Source organism: Mixophyes fleayi, chromosome 4, assembly GCF_038048845.1.
Source record: "Mixophyes fleayi isolate aMixFle1 chromosome 4, aMixFle1.hap1, whole genome shotgun sequence".
NCBI lineage: Eukaryota > Metazoa > Chordata > Amphibia > Anura > Limnodynastidae > Mixophyes > Mixophyes fleayi.
The window spans coordinates 314,856,984-314,884,586 of NC_134405.1; positions in this window are offsets into that span (position 1 = coordinate 314,856,984).

Below are 27,603 nucleotides of genomic sequence, written 5' to 3' on the forward strand. Positions count from 1 at the left end.
ACAAATGCTATTGCTATGGAGCATCATTTAGACTTGAATAACCTAGCTAATACAGCAAGAACAACTTCCTTACATGCGTACAAATTATTTTCTACATTTTTATGTTTGCTACAACACACTCGCAATTTCTATCTTTGGCCGAGCAAGCTATAAAGTCTCAACAATTTTTTGTGAATCCTTTGAAAGCCTCTAATTAAAAATGGTTCACTAGTTCGGTTGCTTGTAATCAATCTCATCCGCTACTTACACCTGCCCCTGACTACCCACAAATAAAATCGCTTTTCAGCCGTATCTGCTACTACGTTCCAGTCTGAATCAGTGAACAATCGCTTGTAAACACTCTTACTTGACATTGCGAACATTATAACACCCCTTCCCTCTCCCGTGACTCCTCTTCAGGCGTAAGGAGTCGTATATGGCAAGAACTTGCTGGTCTGAATAGCCGCTGTTGCGTACGTTCACTTTCAGGACATGCTCAGTGCAAAAAAACGCACAAAAATACACTATGCAAATGGACGTACATCTCAGTCTGAAACAGGCCGTTTATGTTTAATCCCTTCTTAATGAATGGTTCCCTTTTAATAAAAATTATTATCTGGATTGAGCCTATAAAGAAGTAAGCTTAGGCAGGTGTCGTAGGCAGCAAGCTTCAGGGCCCACAAAATGTTCAGAGTTTAAAAAGTACAAAGTTTAGGCTTCAAAAAACAAATTATTCAAATCTAATTGTGATAACAGTGACTTTATATGTAGCCTCCTGCTCATTGGTGTAGTGGTGTAGGTGTGTCTCTCCAAGGGCCTACCAGAGTAACCTCTCTCAAACGGCTCAGATCCCTTTCACCATGAGTTGTTGTCAGTGGGTGTGATGAGGTTCCTCCGCGTACAAAGGTTTAGTAACAAGGTGTGGTGCAGACAGGATGTCACACATTACAGTCTCTTTGTAAGTTTCAGGGTTTCCTCTTTACCCAAAAAAACAAGATACTCCTGTATCTTTAAATAGTCTTTACCTTTATCGTTCCAATCTATAAAATGCAGGTGAGTAAAGTACATAGACATCATCATTATTTATTTATATAGCGCCACTAATTCCGCAGTACAGAGAACTCACTCACATCAGTCCCTGCCCCATTGGGGCTTACAGTCTAAATTCCATAACATACACACACACAGATAGACTAGGGTCAATTTGTTAGCAGCCAATTAACCTACAAGTATGTTTTTGGATTGTGGGAGAAAACCCACGCAAACACGGGAAGAACATACAAATTCCACACAGATAAGGCCATGGTTGGGAATTGAACTCATGACCTTGCTGTGAGGCAGAAGTGCTAACCACTTAGCCACTGTGCTGCCCAAATGAATATTATAGACGTTACTATACTATATGTACAGTGTCCAATGATATTACTATTTTTTTTGCTCGTTTAAGGGATTTTCAGTTCCTGCCTCAGACAACACTAATCTATTTGTATACAACCCATACATGTTATCTTTAGGTTTAAACAATCTCTCAAACCCTTTTTAATTGGAATTCTCCATTCATGCTATGCTTTCACAAAGGTGTCCTTCCTCCAGTATTTCCATTTGTATCATCAATTAAACATGAGAGATAGATCAAAGTCTACCCATGGGGCTTCAACTGCTGAGTAGCCATTTTGTTTTCTGAGGAAATTGAAAAATTCCTCCGAGTCATAAATAAATTGCAGTAAAAAGCTCCCAGGCAAGATACTGTCTCATTCCAATTAAGTAGGTATTTAACTGGAGCTTTAGGTATTTCATTACAGAAGACAAAGCTTTGCAGGCAACCAGGAAAGTAATAAAATACAAACATTTACTTTTAGATACTGTGATACATAGGCCCCTATTTATTAATATATGAAGATAACACAAATTTTCTATAGACGATTATTGCAATGATAGAAAATCAGTTATCGACGCAATTTAGTTACATCGCCAGAGCAGCAGAGTGATGGCTTCACCAATGAGTCTTGGTATAGCCGCACATGCCCTGACTTGTAGAAAAAAAAAACATTCAAAAATATATAAAGCATATAAAAAAAATAATAATCAATTTGCAAGTATTTCGTTTTGAAAAACCTCAAAAAACTTTATTTAAAAAAATAAAGCATTTTTTTCCTTAAGTACACCCTGCTATCACCATTCTGAGAAAGGAGAAAGGAGGTTTGTAAATGTACTGCCAGCATCCTTGTTAAATAGGCTTCGTATGGGGAAGCTTATGGGGAGAAACGTGGCAATAGATGGGTGTACATAGGCAAACCATACTGTGTGTCTTTTTGTGTTTCTATTCTTATACCTATGAGGACCATAGTATGAATCTACACACTTCAAAGTGAGAACATTTTGGCAACTGAGGTCCTCACAAGTTATTACTTTTAATAGCATGGTAATGTCAGCATGAGCCTGCTGTGTAAGATCAGAATGGTCCTCTTTAGTTTAGCAAGTTCAAATAATTGTGTTGAGATTTTGCTGTGGAGTGCCCCTGAAGTATACACATGAGAGCTGCATTTGTCTTCAAAAATATTGCAGCATCATTATATCACATCTGCAAGACATGTATAGCTCTCAAGACAGACCACTGTGCCTTCAATTTCTGAAATGGCAACAGCGAAGTAACAACAAAGAAGTAACAAGATTACTGAAGGATAACAAATATGGGACAAAAGAGTTTAAAAAGACATTTCTGAACAGGGCTGGGTAGACCAAATTCTATTCTATTATCTTTTCACTATTAGGTAGGATAACAAATGCTGTACCGGTTTAGCTGGCCGCTGGTCACTGGGGGTTCCACCTGGCACCCATGATAATAGCAGCTATACTGTGAACTATACTGATGTACTTTGAATGGTCCACTATCGAATTGATTTTTAAACTTGCATATGCAAGTGCCCCTTTTCTACATTTCCACTCAAAGAGACCAGGGGGTAAATGTATGAAGCATCTGTTTCTGCAAGTTGTAGAAATCAGCAACTTTGCAGGGGAAATTTAAAGCAGCAATGGCTTTTACAGGCAAACTTGACTTTATAAGCCATTGACGCTTTAAATTTCCCCTGCAAAGTGGCTGATTTCCGGCGATTTGCAGAAACCGATGTTTCATAAATTTACTCCCAGGAATGTAAAGAATATGAGCTATCCCACTTGTATAGAATAGACATGAAATCAGAACCCTGAGACCCAGAGGTGCATCTACACCACTGAAATGGGGATAATGATTAGAATACTTTCCCATGTTATTTCCAGTGTGTTACAAATTAGTCCGGGGTGAATCTCTACTCCAACTCGCTCATTCAACCTCAGCCTAAAATGACTTGACTGGTTTGAAATCTAATGACAAGGGAGGCCTCTGCATAAAGCTTAATTCACTATCATTTTCCTGAAACCATTCCTTGTGGCATTAAGCATGATCTTGATAAAAAGGCCCATGAAAGGATGCACCTGATCAGCAGATATGTACATTGTCAGTACAAGACGTGGTTGGCTTCACCATCTGTGGCATGATGACACAGTTCAGAAATTGTGAACTATGTCCATGTATTGATGTCTATGGAGTTGGCCATTTTCATGGAGACTAAGATGTAATCAAAGACTGACAGGTAAAACATGACTTTAGTAATGGAGACAGAAATGTAAAAGACACTTCAGTCTCTAGAGACTCATTAGCTTCTTATATTTTAGTATAGTTGCCTACTCTCCCGGAATGTCTGGGAGACTCTCACATTTCTGGGAGACCTCCCGGGTTCCCAGGAGAGCAGGGCAACCTCCCGGTTCTCGCCCCCGAAATAGATAAGTGGTGGGGGCGGGGCTTAATGATGCAAATGTTGCATAATCTTAGCCCCGCCCCCTGCAGTAAATGGCCAAAATTGTAACAATTGTTTAGGGGGCAGGGCCAAAATGATGCAATTCATCAAGCCCCGACCCCGTACACCGACCTCCCTGGCATCTTCCTGAAGCCAACTAGGAAAAGTTGGCAAGTATGACTTAGCAGCATGAAGGAGCAGGAGATAGGATTCATGAGACCAGACAATGGTTTACAATCCTCCAGTATCCTGTGTTTGTTTCTTAGACCACTGCACAGGCACCTTCTTGTTTGTCAGAGTTATAGCACTGTAAGGGAACGTCTTAAAATATGCACACACTGCATCTCATCAAGCATCGCAAAATGCCACAGAACAGGAAGTAGCTTTAGCACTGCACAATTTATTGTAATACATGACCCGTCATGTCTACAATTAGCAGAGAGTATACCTTTTTGCAATTAGAGAAAATTGCAAATCATGAGTGACATGAATGCGCAGGTAAAACTAAAATAGTATTTGACCTTTACAATTTTAGCTGACAACTTTTCAAACCAATGCTTATTTGTATGCAATGAATTAAAAGGCATTTGTGGCAGAACGGTCTTTGTCACACGGATCAGGAACATCTGAGTACCCATAATTCATAGACTGCGTACTGATGACCTCTGTAATCTGTAATAAGCTTGAAATACAAATTTACTGTCGGCTTATTTCAGCAAGCTTTGAATATATATACTGGATTTGAATGAGAATTATTGACTTATTTACCTTGCAAGAGTTTGCAGGCAATAGAGAGGAAATATTTCTACAGTGTTAGTAAGACAATGGGCTAAGTTCATTATTAATAAGTAGTATAATGGAGAGTCTCTGATACAGAACATAAACAGAAAGGATATCTACAGTAAAAACAAGTCTACTGTAGAAACAAAGTAATTCTGATCCATGTTTCAGGTACAGACTATGTATTATTCCATCAATTATTTTGATTATACTAGGAGTATGCCCGCCATTCTGGAATCCTCCCACTAGAATCCACAGAGACAGCATTTGCTAAAATCACCAATCACTTCATTACAGTCAAGTTCCAGGGACATTTCACTAACTCTTTCTCCAAGATCCTTCCTCTACTTTTGACACTGTCGATCATGTTTCTACAGTTACAAATCCTCCTGTGTCTTGACCTTTGGAATAATTCCCTTTCTTGGTTATTTCTCAACACTGATGAGGTTCATTTTGCACCTGTGTGCCTGGATGTTCAGACCAGCACACTTCTAGGTGCACGCTTACCCAGCACTCTCGGGAGACACCTCTGCAACCCTGAAGTGCGCTAATGTGTGTGGAGAGGGGAGAAATTCTGAGCAAAGCTTTACACGTTTAAGTCCAACCTCCCACGTTTAGTATCACTGCTATTAATAAAATAAACTTAAGTAAAAAGAAACTTTTGAGATATTCATCAACAATACTGTTCGATGTAACTTTTGCTTATGACTTAAATTAATCATGAAAGTGAGTAGAGGTCACAATTGCCTTTACTATATGTGATTTGAAACCTTTGATTACATTGCTTGGAGGGCGACTGGAAAAGTATTTCTCCACCACCAAATGCAACTTGAAAGCACAAAGCAGATTCCATTAAAAGAAATGACGATTGCAAAGACCCCCAGCTCAATTAGGTGCAAAACTGACGTCCCTTTATGGAGTGGAAATAGCTATGCACCCTATGTACCCAGTCTCTTTACAATAATCACATGTTATTTCTGCACCTATCTACAAACTTTAGGCATATCTGAGCATCTACACAGTACTACAGGAGGAACACCTCAATCCATCTAACACCTCTCTGCTGCCTGTGCAAACTGCCGTTGTTCCACAGACACAGTCAATTTGCTCAATAAATCTATGCACCCCGGCAGAAATCTACCCTAGGTGCCCTTGTGCAAATCAAGACTTATGGCGGTCCCAAAGCTGATTTTGCACATAAACAACTTCTCATGTTTTTTTTCCAGTACATCCTCTAGGTTCTTAACCCTTGTGATGTAGCCATTTCTGGCTTACAAATCATTTTCCTTATTATCCAGTGCTTTTTTTTCTGGTACATCCTGCTCACCAATCCCTATAGTTAATCTACTGAGGTGCCCCCAGACTTCATCCTAATGTCCTGCTCTTCTCAGTCAATTCTTCTGCTTTGGGCAGTATAATATCCTTATGTGGGTTACAAAATATTATTTTTCCCCCACACCTAACCACCCTCTAGTTTATATAGAATGACTTTCGGGCATATCCACCTTGATGTTTCTGGCACTTAACTAAGCCTAGATGAAACACAGTTTATGCTTTACTTATGGGACTTATCAATATATGATAGGAGTTTTCTGCTGGGAATATTAAGAACTATAGAATAAACCTCACTGAAACAATAAAAAGGTTTTAAGCTGCTCTTTAGAAACAATATAGAAATAAATTAAAGTATTGCATCTTTTATAAAGGGTATGAGATATAATACAATCCAACCAGCAACTCACATTAAAAGAAGTTGACAGGCGCTGTCTCCACACTGACACTAGGTGCAGGAGACAGTCACTTGTGCTCTGCCGACTGCTGTGGTCGCGAGGTGCTTCCTTGTTTTTCCTGCAAGCTGTGCGTGCGCATGCGCAGTAGACCGCGCGTCCCATTTCTAGGCAACGGAACGTTTTGCACGCACCTGTAGCCTGTTATCGCTGAGATCCTTTCACCCATTCAGGGTTCTTCTTGCTGCTTAAATAGAAGCCTCTGGCATCACCAGGGTGTCAGAGTATTGGTTCACTTCCTTGCTCCAGCACTTACCTGTGGTTCCTGTATTCTGCATACCTCGGTTCTCACATGGCTTGGTTTTTCCTACTATTCTCCTGGTAAGGTTCTGGTACCTTATATACTTGTTTGTTTCTGACTCCTGGCTTGTCCCGATTATTCTCTGAGTCCTCCCTACTGTTCTGCTCGGCTGGTTCTGACCCGGATTGTTTGACTATGCCTGACTACTCCCGTTACTATGCCGGTGACTCTTTCGGAGAATCGTGACCTGCATATCCATTGCAACAAAGCCCAAACTCCCCTGCGAGGGTTCCTGGTTAATACCGGAGGTACATTAGACTCCGCGCCTCCCTGTTCAGTGGCCACCTCTGGAAATTCTATAACAGAACTTTTGCTTAACTTTGACAGTATAATGCTACATAGGCATAGAGACTATTCAGGGCACCGTACTAAGCTGTCTTTGTGTATGTCCCACACCATGGTATATCAGTAGTGAGCACATCAAAAGGAACAGTTATATCTAGACATCATCAACGGAATCTAATAACAAGAAGAAATTTAGAGCATATCTCCATGTTGGGCAGATGAGAGAGTGTTACTAGAATTGTCAATGTGGGAATTAAGAAATAATGAACCATTCTCACAATTTTTTGGCCTGCAAAGAAATTCTTATGCAAAAATCAAGTAATATTTCCTACCTTTGTATACAGGTGTACAACATTAGCATATCAATTAGTTTAGCTCCTCATTATATACCACCTATGGGACCAGGGAGGATATAATCTGAACCTTGAGGTACTCTACTCAAGGTTCCGAATACATTCCTTACGGTTGTTGTATTATGCCTATTCATATCTAGGTGCAAACAACTGATAGTTATAGTGCACCAATAGATAAATACTAACATACCTAGAGCTACTTATTACAGATCATAGAGATTTCCAGTTTAAAACAATCCATTCTAGCCATCCCACCAACACTATCATTGTTTAGCTTACAAAGTGGTTTCAAATCAAGAAGACTCAACCCGTCCTAGCCATTCAAGCAGGTAAGAAAAGTGTGTATTGTGCACTTGATTGCAAAGACTCCTGTCGTATCAGGAAACACATTCACTGCCCAGCACTCTCCTGTCGTGTCTAGTGGTGGGGGGACCTCATTGGAAAGTCTAAATTAAAGGGGGGGTTATTAAAGAGGTTTAGGGTGGACAACCCCTTCAGCCACCAATAAAATAAATGGAGGCTTACTTTGCTTTGACAGAGTAAACCTAATATGCAATGTGTTGCTACTCCCACCCTTTAAGGATTACTAAGTATTAATATTTTTAGAGACGGTCCCACGATTCCTCTTTGCTTCCTGTCCTCACCAATTACTTTTCCAAACATCACCCATTTAATCACTCTGTCTATTGCATACTTTACTCTAGCTCTCAAACAGGGCCCTTCATAGCCTGAATTGAAGCTTTTGCTTTAATTGTAGAGTGATACGAAATGCTTTATAAACACTGTATAATGGTAGAAAACAACATTTGAACAGTAAATACTTATTCATTTATGCTTGTTAAATATACAATAAACATTTTGAGAATGTATTCTTTGAATTCACCTGGACTTCAGAGTTAGCATTGTTTCCACACAGTTCCAACCAAGGACCCATCTTTGGAGTTTGTATGTTCTCCCTGTGTTCATGTTGGCTTACTCCAGGATCTCTGGTTTGCTCCCATATGGTATACTGGTAAACCATAAGAACATTATCTGTAAAGTGCAATATGCTGGAGCCAGTAGCAGAATTACCATTGGAGCGGAAGGAGCAATGCAACTGGGCCCATGGAGATAATGGGGCCCGCTACAAGGCAGATGCAGAGGGTTGGGGGCCCCAGTTCCTTCTTCCCCGCCTCCCTGCACCGGGGCCAGCTAGTTCTACCTCTGGCTGGTGCTATATAAATAAAGGATAATAGATCTCATGAGTACTTGTTCTTTCCTCAAAGCACATTGTATGTGTGTGTGTGTGTGGGTAATGGGCGGACGTTAAGAATTGCGTGACATATGAAAATCGTAATTAACCACATCAAATTTTTTTTTAAAAAAAGAAAGGACAGATTTTCTCAGAAGTGTACAAAAAAAATCAGATAAATTGATCAAACAAAAATAGGTAAATTACATATTTTAATAAAGTTCCAAAAGAACTTTCACATCTATGAGAACGTACATACTGATTTTGAGAAAATAAAATGAAAAACCAGCATAGGCAGCACAAGGGGAACAGTTAAGCTTCTGCAGCCTTGAATATTTCTGCTCCCCAGACTGTGTCTGAATGGGTCATTTGTGACTCTGTATTTCTGTACATTCAAGTGTTTCACTTTTTAATCTGCCATTCAACAAGGAGCATGGGCACATAACATAGGCATTAGAGAAAGGCTTCACAGATGCGTTAGCTTAACATTTATCATTAAGGCCGAGTTAGCATGTTTCCTTTATTTTTGTAAAAGTAACTGATTTTAAATAGAGCTTGATACATTTAAGTGGGAATTAATGGGGGTGTCGACAGTGTCCTTTTAACCCTCACTATTTGTTTTATTTGTCTTGAGAGAGCAGATCTTGTGTATGTGTAATATATATATATATATATATATATATATATATATATATATATATATATATACACACACACACACACACACACACACACACACAAGATCTGCTCTGTCATCACATCCTCCCGTTCAAGGTTACAGGACTTTTTTACAGGCTGCACTTTGTGAAATTCTCTCCATCACACAATAAGACTTTCCTCTAGTCTTCAAACCTTCAAGCATTTTCTGAAAACCCACCTCTTCAGACAAACTTATAATATTCCTCAACCAGCATTTTAATCTCCCTAGGTTACCCTATTATCACCCTCTACACGGCTAACACAAGACAACAACCCTCTGACCAATCAGACAGCCCACTCAATACTTTTACCTTTGCATTCTAGCTGGTCCAATGTGCAATATGATGTGCCACGTGTCCTTGTGTTTCAAACTTCCATTGTGCTATAGATAGATGTCTGTCTGTATTATCCAGTATTGTATTATTAATGTTTGTTCCCAATTGTAAAGCGCTACAGATTCTGCTGGCGCTATATAAATAAATGATGATGATATATATATTTTTATGTATGTTTATATATATATATATACATATATATATATATATATATATATATATATATATATATATATATATATATATATATATATACATACAAGTTAACCCGTGCATGATACTCATGCATTTTTTTGTCAAATAATGTCAGTATACCAAATTTCAGGAATGAGCCCTTTCTGAGAAAACAGTTTTTTCCACAGACACACACACTAACACATGCCGCTACACATGCAGGGGCGGATCTAGAAAATGTTTGTTCCCCGGGGGATGTTAGGGCTGGGCGATTTAGGCCCCGCCCCCTTTTCCGACTTCTGAGGCTGCCGGGGGCTGCACAGTATGTGCAGGTCCGCTCGGCAGTGACAGGCAGGGACAGTGTGCTGCCCGGCTGCTCTGATTGTGTTTAAAACACAGCAGCACACTGTCACTGCCAAACGGACCTGCACATACTGTGCAGCCGTCGGCAGCAAACCCCTGCTAGGGGGGGCGATTGCCCCGATCGCACCCCCCTGGATCCGCCACTGTACACATGTTTGTTCATGAGGTAAAATTACCTCACGAAAATGAGTTTGACCCCTCAACTCGTCAATAATGTCAGTATACCAAATTTCAGCCCTTTTTGAGGGTTTTTTTCCACACACACTAAGAATTTAGTAGGTCAGTTAACCCGTGCATGATACTCATGCATTCTAGTCAAATCAAGATACTTAAGGTGTTAAAAACTCCCCACTGTCACCCCCGGCAACCACCAACCACTCCCAACTGTCACTTCTCCTTCAAGAAATATATAGGTCAGTGTATAACTCTGCCCAGCAGGTGGCGCTGCAGCTTGGTTTTTTTTTTTCCACACACAGACAGACTAACACACGCCACTAGACATTTATATTATATATATATATATATATATATATATATATATATATATATATATATATATTTACATATATGTATAGAGTAGCAATAACTAAGATATACAGATAAAATAACCTCCAGAGTGATCCATCTTATATAATTATTTGGCTTAACTGACTTATCCTCATATATCTGCTATGTATTAGAAGAAAGTTAAAATATGTATAGAAGGTATTACTAAAAGTGTGTTTGCATAAAGGGTCATAGAGCCAGTCATAAAACAGATCAGCAAACCAGCGCACCTCTTTCAGTGAGGTCACAAGGAAGGGAGTTGAGGTGATTGATGGGGGTTTTAAAAGCTCTAACATGATGTTAACAAGCTAACATTATGTTAAATATTGTCAGTTTGGGAGGGACAGTTTGCACTGAGGAACTGTCCATACCTTTTTATTTATTTTTATTTTATAGGTCACTATCCATACTTACCATACTCGCACTGACTGCTACAACTGATCATTCTCTAGAGTTGAGTCCTGCAATTACAGCATTTGATGTAATTCCCAAGTTCTGGCTTTACCACATTCGCCTGCCAGCTACAAGTGATTATACTGTATTGTGCTATATACTATAATGGCATTGCTGTATTTTTTTTTACTGCAGGCTATGTAATGATGTTATATAATATTTCACACCGCACTGAGTAAAGTCATTAACCCCTTATGAAATTTCCAATTGATTTAATGGTATAATACGTATATAGCAGTTATAAGTGGGGTGTACCCACATATTGACTAGCATTCATATAAAGAGAAAAAGAAAGAAATATGTATCTTATAGGGCACTCAATGGCTTTTGGATCTTTAATACATTAAAATCACCAATTTTATTGATATGCATTAACAAGTGGAGAGTTACTATACTGACCCCACTACAATTATGTTATCTAACAAAATATTAAAAAAGGAAAAATGTTAATTTTATTGGCCTTAATGTATAAACTGTTAAAATGGCAGCTAGTTGCTGTCAAGTCTCGTCACTAGACTCAATAATATATGCAAAGATTACTTGGCCCTCCTATATTATCTCATTCCTATTATTCAAAATTACACAGTTTGTGGTTTAGTTTCTTCCAAATCATGACATTACCAATAAACTCTCTTTTTACCATGTGTGTGAAGTTATGTTCTAATATGCAATAGCTTATATTACACACCCCCTCCAATTTTACTCTGTAAGTAGGGAATCAAAAATCTGTTTTTTTCTGCTACATAGTATTTGCTTTAACTCACCTCCAAAATTTCCCTTATATATGAGGCTGTTTAGTTATATATCAATTGGTTTATCTATTGCACATCCAATGATAAAGGTCGTTTATCTATAATGGACTAATTCTCTATTCCTAGGCTGTGATTTAATTAGTGCTGATTATATGAGAGTGATCATGCATCTATAAGTTTATCTGATTTAGGGACGCATGTCATGCAGCCAAATACATAATTTGTTCTATACTGTCACACTAAAACATTTTATATTGAAATAGAGTAACCAGAGGAACAAGTAGTTCAATATTTGTATAAAAAACGAGATAGCGAATGTGGCGTCTCGCCAACGCGTGTTTTGCTAGTGCTTTATCAAGACCAACTGATGGGTAGGATTAGCAGCCTTTTTATAGTGTCAGAAGCGCCCCCTTTATTTCCTATTCACCCCATCTTGGATACTTTTGATAGTAACCATTTTCTCATTGGTTCAATCTGCCCCCAATGATAAGTGAGCACATTGGGGGTGTGTTCATTTAACGGACAGCAAGAACGGCCTATCAGATAAGGCAATATACCTAAGAAGGTATGTGGCCAGAAATTAGGGTGTGGGTGGGCACACCTGATATGCAATTCCACCTGCTTGTTCAAGTAGGAACTGTAGGCTGTGAGGTAGTTGCGATATAGAGAGATGGTTTCTGGGAAGTCTCTACGGTACCACATGGGTCTACAACAGTCCTGCATTATAGCACAAAGTAGCTATACAATAGCATGTTAAATATCCTGTAAAATAAATGTTTATATTTCTTGAGTTGTGATGTCACTCCTGTAAAATGTATACTAACATTTTGTTAAACTTGGTGAGCTGTGATGTCACTTGTATCACATGACTCATTTACATGAATAACCTTCACTGAAAATAAAACACACCTGGATATGAGGATGACCTGAGATCATCTCACCTGGCTGTAAGCATATAAACCATACAGCCAGGACTCATTAGCAGCTGTAACAGTCACTGCTAGACCACAGTAACAAGAAGGATAGTGCCACAGAATAAACTGGTCGAGGGGAAGTGTGAAGAAATAAAAAACAGATCAACTATTTCATCAGCAAAATTTTTTAAACAAATTATAGCTTTAAATGATCAGTAATGAATATTCTGATACCGTACAGGGTCACAAACAAAGAACATGTGACTTTGTGGCTGAAATGGCTTCTGTATTGTTCTGCTCTCTGCAGAGAGACAAAGAATCAGTTTGTAGAACTAAATTGTCCCCATTTAATGACAATGTCGTAATACTTTTAGTGCAAAGTGAGGGTATAATATATTGTTAATGTTTTAATTTAAACAGCAAGATGTCACAAGGAGAAGAGAACAAAGTCTCATTTCACAAACAAAAATGTTTTTACACAGTTTATAGAACAGGGCAAGAAAAGAAAATAAGGATAACTTGTTCAATTAATGAATTAAAGAATTAAATTTTCCAGACTTATATACATACAAGTTAACCCGCGCATGATACTCATGCATTCTAGTCAAATCAAGCTACTTAAGGTGTTAAAAAGGTTCTTGTCATGTATTTGGGCCTAGCCCAGGCCTCCTCAGGGGAAGAGCGTTACTTCCCGACGCAAGCGCCCTTTTTTAACGTGGTTTTGTCCACATATTACCACCTCATCATTTTTCTCCATCACCTCATCCTTCATCTTTATCGCCACATCTATCCAGATGTCTATCCAGACACAGGGATCTCTCTCAGCGGTCCTGAGTATAACACTCCTCTCGCTCTGTCACCCCCGGCAACCACCAACCACTCCCCACTGTCACCCCCGGCAACCACCAACCACTCCCCACTTTCACCCCCGACAACCACCAACCACTCCCAACTGTCACTTCTCCTTCAAGAAATATATATATATTTTTTTAAAATCTTTATAAACACTTTTAACAATTAACAAATTAAATTAACAAATTAAAAACATCTTAGTATACCAAATTTCAGCCCTTTCTGAGTTTTTTTTTCCATACACACTAAGAATTTAGTAGGTCAGTGTATAACTCCGCCCAGCAGGTGGCGCTGGCTGCAGCAAATTTCAGCCCTTTCTGAGTTTTTTTCTCCACACACACTAAGAATTTAGTAGGTCAGTGTATAACTTCGCCCAGCAGGTGGCGCTGCAGCTTGGTTTTATTTTTTCCACACACAGACACACGCCACTAGGCTTTTATATAGTAGATTAGTGTTAAATAGAAGTGAAAAGAACGATCAGTTTGCATATGTAACAAATGTTAACAGCAGCTGTTACAATAACATCTGTGAATGATGCTGGTGTCACTGAATAGCAGCAGATGAAGACAAACAAAGTTTTGAGAGGTGGTGTCACTCACCGGACTGTGAGTGCCACTTCCCGTGTATTCAGGAACCGTGGCCGTTCGCCATCCTGAGGGTCTGCGCATGTGCAGCCCTTTCAAGCCTTCAGTACCTGTTGCTTTTTATTGATTGGATGATCAGGCAACCCTCCTTATTTAAACCACCTGTGATCATTACCTGGTTGCCTGATCTTGGAGTCTCATTCCCCATGAGCCTCTGAAGGTGTTCCTGTGTTTCCTCATGTATTCAGCTCCAGCTGATTCCTGTTACTGCTATTATGGTTTCCAGATCACTTCAACTCTCCTGTGTTCATGGTGCCTGCACTCAGCTGATTCCTATCCGCTGCCTCCGTTACTTCTACAGAGTTCCTGCTCACTTCAACTCTCCTGTGTTCATCGTGTCTGCACTCAGCTGATTCCTATCCGCTGCCTCCGTTGCTTCTACAGAGTTCCTGCTCACTTCACCTCTCCTGTGTTCATCGTGTGTGCACTCAGCTGATTCCTATCCGCTGCCTCCGTTGCTTCTACAGAGTTCCTGCTCACTTCAACTCTCCTGTGTTCATCGTGTCAGCGCTCCGCTGCTACCATCTCTACTACTGGATATCAGACCGCCTCAACTCTCCCGTGTTCTTCATGTTTTCAGTTCCACTTACTACTGCTTCCTGAGTATTGCTTCGTTCATTCTGGTTTACCTGCCGTGCCCTGCACCAACCTGATCACCGCTTCCACCCTCCAGTGGTCTCTCCTCCTGCCGGCCTTCAGCCGTTCAGGTATCCCTGCACGTCTCTCTGACAGCCTGCTCTCCTGAACCGCGGTATGCATACTTCTCATTGACTTTGCTTGTGTATTGCATATCCATCTGGACTGAGTTGTGTTCTCCTCCGGAGCCCCCTATCCACTGAGGCTATTGTTACCATTGACTTTGTTTCCTATTGCCTGGATAGTTATTGTGACTTTGTATACTTAAGCAGTGCTGGTCAGTTATCATTGTATTGTGGATATCATCGTGGGATCAAGTTCTGTGGGTCCCGTGTATACTCTGCATTACATTCATCTCCTCGTGCCCCTCCTCACATATATATAGCAGTGGTACAACTTGCTTATGCAGACCACTGACTCCTGTTCCCTGTGACACCAGTTTCAAGTATCCTCTCACATAAGCAGTGGTACAACTTGCTATACGCAGACCACTGACTTCCCTGTTACCTACCTTCACCTGGATTCCATTCCTTCACTATAGACAGCGGTACAACTTGCTATACGCAGACCGCTGACTCTCACTACTTCCTCGCTACTCCTGGACATTCCTCCTCACTATAGCAGTGGTACAACTTGCTATACGCAGACCACTGACTTTCCTTACGTTTCCTTGTCCATCTGGTTCCTTGTGTACATTCATCTACTCATTACCAGTGCTGCTAGTCATAGACTTTCCTTGAGCATTCTCTCACCATCTGCTGTTCCTCCTGTTCCGTTGTCACCCTGCTACCAGAGAACCATAGTACCAACTATATTACTCTGGTAAGTCCATCATCTGGTGATATCATGGGCAAAGACTCCTAGTGCCCGTGACAGGTGGATAATTTGGGATAAATGTGTACAGCCATTCCTCTTGATAGTCACACACTGAAACAATTGCTTGTTGGAAAATGTACAATATAAGATTTGCATTATCTGTTCCATCTTATATGAAGATAAAATAAAATTACTGATGAGTATACAAGTCGTGAACTTGTTCTGTGTTGTAGTGTGATGAGGGGGCAGGTTTAGGACGCATAGGAAGGGCCTGTGCAGAGGGACTGGAGGGTTGGGAAAGTATACTAAGGGAGTTAGTGACCCCCCCCCCCCCCACCATACCTGCTAGTATACTCATGAATTGAGTGCTTGAACTGTCCACATATCGAATTCTCAAACTGGTTCAACAATTCGGGTATAATATTCACTGGAATTTCTCAAAATTAAAGTCAATTAAAATAACTTGTTTGTGGCCATTAAACCGGTTCAAAATTTTAGTGCATCTGTTCTCTTGAGACATTAACCTCAGCTTGCCTTTAAACTCATGCTTATTAAGTAAGTAGCAGCAACAGTCAATTAATCCACAGACCCACTAAGTGTGAATTGAAGAGAAAACACTGAGACAGTAAGCAGAATAAGAGAGAGAGGCCTGCTGTCAGGTACTTACCCCATTCTTGCTCCTTGGTCTTGTTCTGCAGTCGCTTGCGCCTTATAACTACCAGGCGAGCAGCTCTCCGGTGTTGTGGTTCTGTGACCAAGAGGAGGGGATTTTGAATCCCTTAAAAACAGCCGCACTGACACTGTGAGAGTGTCAGAGCAACAGGTTACCTGCGTCTGACTCCTGTGCTGTCTATTGTGCTGTTCCCTGCATTCTGCCAGTCTTCTTGTGTATGACCGTAGCTTGCCCCGACTCTGCTATCGGAATATCCTGGGTACTGTCTGCCTTATTCTGATATCGGTATTGACCTTGTCTATCCCCTCCAGACCACGGCGCCGGATTCCCCTCCTGTACCACGCTGGTAGACTGTGTATTTGAGCTCGACTACCTAATCTTGACCACAGCTCTGGATCTCCCTCCTGTACAGCGCTGCCAGATTGTATTGTACCATGGCTATCTCTTTGGACCACGGCTTCAGACCTCTCCCCTATACTGTATTCTCAGTTGCTGTACCGACTTGTTCCAGCTGCAGCCTCTCAACCTTCCTCATCCCGTCAGTGGGCTACTCCAAGGTACGCGACCTGCAAACCTCTGGCAGCAAAGACCATCCCACCTTGCGGCGGATCTTGGTGAAGAACGAGGGATTCACTAGACTCCATGCCTTGGTAAAGCCTGTGCCAACCCTGACTGATACATTGCATCCATAAGCGTAACACCTGCAGACAGCTAACTGGGTAAATGAATAGAAGATATACAGCGCTGAGACCAGAAAACACTTCCACCTCCTAAGTATACATATAATACACAACTAACAAAATTATTAAAAAATAACATATTTAATGTTGTAACTATAAGAAAAACATATATTAAACAATTACTGTTTTGTATAACAAATAAGGACATGTGTATATATAATAACAAAATAAAACTCCAACCAACAGATATTCAGCTATAATGTATCAGACCAAACATAATTTCTCAATAATGCACATAAAATCTTACAGAGTAATATAGTGAGAGTAATAAGCGCACAAATTGTAGCACTTTGTTTCTGTGAAGAAAAAGTATACACCAATGGATAGTGACTTAAATATTCCAGGCATGCAGCGATAAACAGCTTAATGTATATAACAACGGTATGAATATTATTCTTCTCAAGATGGAAACAGATGGACACTCTATAGCAAAGGTTTAAATTCGCTCCATGTGTCCCTTTCAATTAGAAAAAAAATCAGGATTTCATTTGCCATATGATAAGAGTAAGACACATAGTTGAAAAGTGTTAAATTAAATGAATTAGAAATAGCGGAGAAAATTTAACAATCACTTCAGCCATAACATACACAGAGACACTGATTAGAAAATACTTGTAGTTATCTTAACATGTCCTTTGCAAGTTTCAGCTGGAAAAAGCATAAATCCTCCACTATATAGGAAGTCTGGATGTCATATAAACAACCGCTGTTAAGCTGGGAGATGATCGTGGTCACATAAGCAATAAAGTTCCATTCGCCGGATGTGGAAGGAGTCGTTCCTATCCTATGAGATGCACAAAATTAAAAGACAGTATTCCTTACACGTTTCATCACATAATTGGTGATCTCTTCAGAAAATGAAATAAGTAAGTGGTTCAAACCCAAATCAGCAATGAGTTATATACACCAAGATCGGGATATTTTCAACCTCAGCAGAGTAGATTGACAAAGCACTCTCAGCTGTGTAATTGTGATTTCCAACTATAATGGGTTTGATAGGATCTAGTGCTAATCTAGATTGGTGCTGGCCGACCAGAGGTACGGAGTCTAACGAACTCCCCAGTGTTCTCCAAGAACCGCTGCAAGGCGGGATGGACTTAGCTGCTAGGAGCTCGCAGGTCGCAGTCCCCTGGCCTGCCTCTGGATGTAGCATTTGGCGGAGGTGATGTAAAGGATGTAGCTGAAGGTAGAGAATAAGGCACTTGTAGTCAGACAACTGGATCTGGTACACAATTGGATGACACAGTACAGAATCAGGAGGCAGTCTTAGTGTGAAGGGATTCCGGGTTTGTTACACGGTCAGGAGGCAGAAGCAAAATCAGCAGGCAGAATACAAGGTCAGACAAGCCGGGTCGGGAGCTCAAAATATCAGCGGAGGATGGTAAGCAAGCCAGGTTAGTACACAAACGTAGGTGAATCAGAATAGTCAGACAGGCAGCACTGGTACATGGTAATCAGATCAAATATCAAAATAGTACAAGGATCCACTAGGAATCTGGAGCCAAGAAGCATACAAGTTGCTCTGACACTCACCGAGTGTCAGAGTCAAGATTAAATAGGCCAGCAAGTTTGAAGTCCCTCCCCAGAGTTGCGGTCATGGGACCGCCGATACCCGGAAGCGCGGCTTCCAGCAGCTGAGGGTGAGCGGCGCTGGATCGTGAAAAGGTAACTTTATGACACCAACAGAGTAAACCAGCTATAAAAGTCTCTTGGAAACTTTATAACAGTCATTTAAAAATGTTAGAGCTTTTTAAAACCACCATTATTCACCTCAACACTCTTCCATGTAACTTCACTGATAGAGGTGTGCTGGTTTGCTGATCTGTTTTATGACTTGCTTTATGACCCATAATGTACACTTCTAGTAATAAGTTCTATACATATTTTAACTCTCTGCTAACACAAGTTCTATACAGTCAAGCTCATGGGTATCCATAAATATAACTCAAATTAAACGTGTGGAGTATTCATAATTGATATTTCTGGTCACTAAATATTTAAATCGGCAAAGCATCAATTTATAAAAAACTTAACAACAAAACTGTTAAATACTTTCCATATGGGATTTAAACTCAGAACCCATATAACGATTACTGTACAAATCAGACACCTTACCATGTTTACCGTCTCTCACAGTGTTGGCTAATATGAAGGAGATTTTTTTATATAATTAAGATGAATTAGCAATAGAACTTGCAATATCTTATCAGGGAACAAATCTTAAGATAGAATTTAATTAAGTTCTAAAGTTTCATTCAATCCACACGTTTCTCCACAACTGTGGTTTCAATAGGAGCATGCTTTTATCAAACAGTTTGTGACCAATGGCCGATTATAAGCAGCAGCACTCAGTGGCGCACGCAGGGGGGGTTTCTGAGTCTCCAGAAACCCCCCCTGCGCTAACTAAGTGGCCGCTATAGCTGCACTGTCCTATACAGCAGCCGCGGCGCTGTCAAAGAAGCGTCCGCGGCGGTGCTGTAGTGTATACAGCACCGCCGCGGACGCTTCTTAGACAGCGCCGCGGCTGCTGTATAGGACAGCGCTGAAGAAACGGAGCTGCTGCGGGGGGTGGTTTTTTGTTTGGGTCGGGGGGGAAACCCCCCTCCCCCGACAATCCTCCGTTTCGCCCCTGGCACTTTACCAGCTAATCGTCCTCTTATTTTGCATGAGAAAGGAGATATGGAACATGGAGTGAGAGTCCTGATATACATAAAGAAAGTGTGATCATTGATACACACATCATTAATTGTTCTATTATGTGGAGTTTTTTTTACATGTTTTTACTGTGTTTTATTTGTTATTACATTTGTTTATTAAAGAAAAGGTGTGAATTGTTATCATATGGTGGCATCCTATTATGGTGCATTGATTGATTGAGCTTCTTAAATTTGGAGATTACAGAAATAACCTGTTAGAATAAGTGGAATATGGTTTTTTTCTATATGGGTAAAACATAGTTATATAAGTTTGAAAATGTCAACCTTTCTTAAATTCTTATTGTGTGCATTCCGAAGAAGGCAAAACAAAACCCCCAGTTTGACAGTTGCTATTTTAGTCTCACAGGGGAAAAACAATCCTTCTTGACCACAAAATTGCCAATTGGATGCATTCTCTGTATTAATCAGCCCTTAAAGTCCTCTGTTAATTATAGCTACATACACCATTTCTTAGCATCACCACCTCATGTAGCAAAGAATTCTACAGGTTAATCACAACTATGGTAAAGAACACCTGCCTATGCTGATGAAGAAATCTTCTTTCATCTATTTGACCCCTTCCCATCTGCAGGGTCCTTGGTACAATATATTTGATAGATAAAGCTTTGTGTTGACCTCAGTCATATTTATTCATATGAATGTGGTCACAAACTTAATTTTTCTGATCTCTCTATAGAATTTAACATTCTCATTATCTTTGTAACCCTTGGACAGTCCTGCTCCAGGGGTATGACACTCACCATTGGTGGTGTAGTGCTCCCATCCAGATCAAGATAGGATAAGCTGTGCTTAACTTGCCAGAACACAGTGTAGACTAATGTAAAATAGGGAAAATGGAATTTTGTCATGTGTACTACAGGTTAACAAATGATAGGTGAGCAAAAAAGATGAGTTTAGCAATTGGGAAATCAAGTAAGGTAAGTGTAGTTTAATGACAGGTGTGACAGAATTAACCTCAGAGGTACAGTCTTTTGGCCGGTGTCTAGTGTTTAAATGCAAACCATGAGTTGCCACCAGGTAAATCAGTGTTTGGAACATTAAAATAACTTTAAATACCAACAACCACAAAGCAAAAATAACACTGGTTTGAGGAAAACAGCAAATCTGGGCTGCATATGAAGTGTTAACTCATTTCTTCTCCTATTTCTATCTAATGTGCAGATTGGCCACTATCAAGTGGGCAGTTCTCAGGAACAGACCATTTTTCCGTCAAAACCTCATCTTACTTCTGGGATTACAACATCTCTCTCTGTAGTACAGGATTCTCCTGAGCTCCTGTGTGGCGGAATATAACTGTCATGGGACAAATCTCTTGTCTGTCTCCAGCTGGTACTAGTTCTCGGCTCTCCTGTCTCCACACTGAGCTGTCTAATGACCTGCACATGGGGGCACACACACTGTTCTAATCTTGTTGGAGAGGATCCCAAACTCCAGGACATAAACAAGTAACAACTAGTACTACCTAGCATGTAACCCTTAATACAGGGCAAAGCATGCACAGTTCAGGGCAGTTAGTAAGCACAGTAAATGACATGATGTGTAAATCAGTAGTGTATAGTATACAGCTGATTTTATGAAGAAGGAAACTATTATAACTCTCTGAAGTTATGGTGCTATAAATCAACAATTCGCACACATATGCTCTAATGCAGGGCGGTCAGTCATTCATTGCTGCACCTAGTTGGACTTGACTTTTACACATGACAATAGAATGCAACAGCTCAGGCCTTAATCCAGAGGTATTTATGCCCTGCTCTTGCATCACTACTTGTCCATCAGGCTGCTGGGAGTTGTAGTCTTCCCATCAGCTATTAGCACAAGACAACTGCCAGACTCTTGGGGTTCCCGAAAGAGACGTCTGCTCATAAATTCATGGTCCAACTAATAACTTAAACTATGGTTACACTAGATTTGCATCACATACATTTCAGACACAGTTTGGCACTGTGTGCTGCTACTGAATTTTCCTAAGATCTATTCCATCCCAGTGTTCCACAATCGTGTTCAGTTTATGTAAGTAGCATATTTATTACCATAGCCTAGGACAGATAGTACGATAGTGTTTAATTAATCCGCCCCAGCAATGCAAAGGCAAGTCAGATGTTTGTAACTGCAATTAAGTAAATACAATTATGCACTCAGCTCACACTACAATCACATTGCAGTTTCACATATTGATTAGATAACACTAAGATATAGCAAGCAATAAAGGGACAATAAAGGGATTTTATCACGTTGAGCTGTACTTAGATTGCAAGCCCCAATGGGGCAGGGACTGATGTGAGTGAGTTCTCTGTACAGCGCTGTGGAATTAGTGGTGTTATATAAATAAATGGTGATGATAATGTATGTGAAAATTCCAACATACTTATACAATATTGTGTCAATGTATACCTTTGAAACAAAAAGTACTTTAGTTGTAATGTGACTTGGTTTGATAATTTATTCAGAGAATTATCTCTTTACTATATTCCGGTATATATTTTTGCAGACTGTGACCTCAAGTGACTGGGCTTCAATTAGTCAAAAGTGAAATTATGTAGTTTTAACTGAGTCAATAGATTATTTAACAGTCATATGTACTTCTGAAGTGACAATACTTAAAAATGTACCCATAAATAGCTATTTGATTATACGGCTAGTTAAGTGAGCTTTTAGTTTACAGTACAATGTGTGCTATGTCTTTTAAATAATTGGTAGTGTCATTGTTAATTGGCTAAGGAAAGTCAATATTTGTCAAACCAAAAACAGTTGTATTGTTTGATCTTGTTACTGCTGTCCTGTAATTTATTTATGTTTTACTCAGTGTGACTGAAGTTATTCAACATTAATTATAAGTCAGTTAACATGTCTACTCTGCTGTTTCCTGGTGCGTGTCCAATTCTCACACTTTACAGCAATTACATGCATCTCCCCCTCTTGTAGTGCGTTGATAACAATGTTGGCGCTTTACAACTTAACAGCTAATTGACACAGAAATTGTAGAAACCTGTTTAAAAATTTAAGTTTATTAAAATTTCACACATGCATTAAAGTACATATTATGCAGTAAAAGATTTGATACTGCGGGTATAATACAGTCTTCATATTCCTGTAGCTACACCATTTTGCTTGATTGCAGTCTGCAAAATGTAAAATAGGTGATTTATGAAATGCTTTTTTCAGTGAGGTGACTATACCGAAACAGTTTATTGCTGATACCAGCCCATCTTTGTATTTAGGCTATGTCACATTTCAAATATATGTTTTATTATTGCCCAGATTAATTGTATCTGGTTAAAATCAGATAACCTAAAATGAACCCAAAATATAAATAGGTGTTTGGCATCATAACGCAAGCATATAAAGTGTATTACAGTGTAATAGCATTGTCATGTTACTGGTGTGTCAGGATAATTTCCGAGTTAGTATACTGTAAGCAACTTAAAAGCATTCAAGTACCAATCAGTTGTCTATATTAGCAGATACACAAATGTAAGCAGGTTTGCATACAAGTCAGGTAGTCAGATGTAAGCTGGAAAATACACAGTAGTAGGAAATAGAACAGTAACAGGTTCAAATAACTGGAGCATAACTGAAGCAAAGGCTTATTTAGGAAGTGCCTATTAATATGCGGGTGAACGCAAGTGCATGCAACTCATCCTTGAAAGCAAATGACACTTCTGACTGTCTATGCGCATATCCTGCAGTGTGTTCTCTCTGTCTGTATATGGCAAGTATATGGCAAGTACCGTATAGGCAGAGTGTGTTTATACCGGCTGCATGCAATTTCTGTTCAATTAAAATAAAAAATTAAAATTGCACTCACTTTGTGTTCCTTAATGAATCAGGCCCACAATGTTCATATTACATGCTAAGTGCACATATACTGGGAAATTTGGAAGAGTCAGTTCCATTCCGAAACCTTTGATGTTAGATAATAGTTTACCAGTGCCAATAGCTCCCAAGAAATTAGACAAGGAGTTAGTTCCCATACTCACACCATGCCTTCCTTTGAATTTGTATTCTTCCCATAGGGGGTCTTTATTCCCAGTATTTTTTCATAGGACATGATTTCCTCTCTAACCGTCAACCAAGTGATTCATGTACCCCCTCCTATGTGTCCTTCCCCCTCGTTTCCCTCCATATCCATCCTTTCCTACTACCTCATAGCCATATTATTTTATTCTCTTTTTAAAAGTTATCGCCATCAATTATTTTGTCATCCTTGTCAGTATCTAGTCTGAGATATTTTGCTGTTATTGTAATGCTGTTGTTTCCTATATTCGGCTGGAGTGATAGTTTGCGTTTGTCTTACTTTATACCATCTTTTATGTTAGTTTTCCTAGACTGTGAAAATTGCTGCTTATTGTATTTTTTTCTTTGCTATTGGTTTTCTTCTGATGCCTTAAAGTAAAAAGACTATATAAAAATGCTAAAACATATTATGCAGATATTTTGCTGGTACCACATGTTACTGGAAGAATTTCTGAAATCCTGAAATAAGCAGTTGGAAGGCTCAGACATAGATGTTGCTGCTATTTGACAGGCCAGTTGTAAACATCTGTCACTCCTTAGCAACATAGACAACCGGAGAATCTGCAGACTGCAGTGACTGTTTATTTACCTCCAGAAATGTGCACAGCATTATCTAAGTTGCACACCTCTAAGCCATGTCTCCTACTGGGACGGGCAACGCAAGCAGTGGAAATTTCCCACCCAGTTAAAATAAATGTCCCACCCTCAAAGCATCAGATCTGAAAATAAATTCTTCATAGATCTAGTATTGTAAATGTGCTTCATAGTCATCAATGTTTGCCCAAAATAGAAATTAGAAGCAACTCAACAACCAAAACAGATTTAGATTTTGGAAAACAATTTTGAAATCATTAGTGCATCATCACTGAGGTTGTTACTGTTATAATTTCACCGATAGGCAAGGCTAGAAGTGGGCTGGTATACGGTGATATGTCATACCGCCACTGCATCAGGAGATGGTCAGACTTCCTGCAGTTTGATGTCACAACTGTGTACCATGTCTTTAATTGTGTGCTGTCCAGATAGCTTTTTATTGTGCAGTTGTGTATAGGTGACAAGAACTGACTAAGGGCCTGATTCATTAAGGAAAGTTAAACAAGAAATTGAGAAAGTTTTCTTACTCAGGTTTTCTGGACAAAACCATGTTGCAATGCAAGTGGTGCAAACTAGTTTATTGTTTTGCACACTGTCTGTTTTTTCATGTGACACACAAATACTTGATAGCTTATTTGTACACTGAAATTTAAAGTTGATCTAGGACATGCCCTACCACTAATATAAATCTGCCATCACATTTTAAATTTACCTCCCCCTCCAACGCAACATGGTTTTGCCTTACTTGCTTACTTTTGCTTAACTTTCCTTAATGAATCAGGCCCTACATATGACTATATTAGCGAGTTTGGAATATAGAAACGATGTGCAGATAAATCACTGATGTGGGGCATGTTATATGTTATTTAATAATCATTAAGATGTTAGATTGCTACTAATTGCTGATTTATTTTTTTGTACTGTTATTCAACAAATTTATTTTTTACTGACTGCCTATTTGTTTGCTGCTGGTTGGTAACCCCTTTGACAATCAATCAGAATTGGTCTAATATTGCAATAGAATTAGCAAAAACCTGGTTACTGTGGGTTCCAGCACCTTTTGTTAAATAAGACTTCAGGAAAGTGGTGTTAGTATTTTTCTAACACAGTTTACAAAATAAAAGTAAAGTAAGTTCCCAGTACATTTTTGCCCTTTGTACCCTATTATTAAATAAGTCCCCTAGGGCTTGCTCAATAACATGTTGCAAAGAGCAATGATGTGCTGCAACCAATCAGATTTCAACCTCCATTTGTTTGACTACAATAGAATCTAAAAATCTGATATCTGATTGGTTGGTATGGGTCAAGCCCCTAAGATATAGTATAAAATATAGTGCCCAGCAACATCATGTAACTATGTAACACATGAGACTATAGCAGTTTAACTCACATAGCGTCATGTATTGAGCAACTTCTTTAACATGTAACAAATAGAGACAATGCTGTGTTCAACACATAGAGCATGTATTAGAATTATGCAGTGTTAGCAGATACAAGAACCGTGTTTGCTTTGCACCTTGAGCAATAGATTACTTATTAAAGTCTAAATATTCATAATGATAATAACACCAACCTAATGGATGGGTGGTCTAGATGGAAAAGAGAAACGTGAAAGATATAGGGGTTTATTTACATTTATTTACATTCGGCACCCATTAATTATCTCTCGGGACTATTTACAAGGATAGAATCAGATGTTATTTAGTTTGTGCGCTTTCCCTCTCTTCTTTAGTTGATTTTAATTTGGGTCCTGGCTTTCCTTGGATTCATGAATGGGATCCCAGCGATACTGTAAAATAGCAAATACATTGACTTAAATACAGCAGGAGGAAGAAGATGGAAGATCTGTGATATATCAGAGTTTAATGTGTTGAGGAAACTTTGTTCAGCACATATTCAATGGTAAAGCTAAGCAAGACTGGGGAAATGTTTTCATGTTTCACAGGGAATAAGCTATGTGGCAGCTGTTACTCATATTAATAAATAATAAATAATAATTAATATTATTAAACTAAATAGAAAAATAACACTGAACACATCTAGAAAATTGGTAATTCTATATATATTTTCTTATATTAGTTTTGTACATAATGTTTATTATCTTGTGATGCTGTTCTTTTTGCTATGCATAGCTTTAAATCAGAAGGAGGTGACACCTTGAGGTTCTCTGGATGTTGGCTGGCAGGCTGTGCTGCAATCTGTAATTCCACAACAGCCAGGGGACCCCAGGTTAAGCCTCCTTTAAATGTTGTGGCGTTTATTGGCACAGCAACAGAAATGAGGCTACATGTACAGTCCCACTGAATTGTGATAGAATAGATATGTGCAATCAGACAACACATTTCATGATCTATGCAGGAAAGGTCTCTGTTTATTTACTTTCTTATGACACTTCTTCAGCAATTCTCTCTGTTACACTCACCGTAGCTCCTCCAGCTTCTTCTCTCGGAAAGCATCTAGACGAGCTTTCAGCTGTCTGGATGCTTCCTCTGCCAGTCTTCTGTCCTCCTTGATGAAGGCACGGGTTTCGTTTGCTGGTTTCATGTCAAGATTTTGTTGGTACATTTTCTGGGCTGCAGTTTTAATTAGATGTTTGCTTCTCACCCTCTGTTTTTCCACATTTTGGTCTTCCAGCAAGCACTGGACCCTGGCATGGAAAGCATTTGAGAGAAGACAATTAGATGACCTGCAGCCGATCATGAATACACTGTCACACCTGCTGTCGTGCAGCTTACAAAAGATCCAGTTATTCATACCTTAAAACCTGGCCCTTTTCTGCCCGCTGAAGGGTTTGGCTGGCCCCATTCATGTAACCATTCTCCTGGAACATAAGAGAAATTGGCAAGGAAGGAATACCAAATGATTGTATTTAGAAGTAATAGATTAAGCCAAAGGGAGATTAAAAGCTGAGGGTTCTGTACATTGCTATTTGGTCCCAATAAGGGTTAGCTAACCAAGGAGAGGGTGATGCCTATGTACACGTCATAGTGAGTGTAGGATCAAAGGGACAGACTATATATGGACCAGGAGGAGTCAAATAATTATCTTGGGATCCAGAGCAGCCATCCCGCCCATTCCCGACTGCTGAATCCAGTGTTATCATTGCCCGGTTTATAGTTCTGGCCCAAG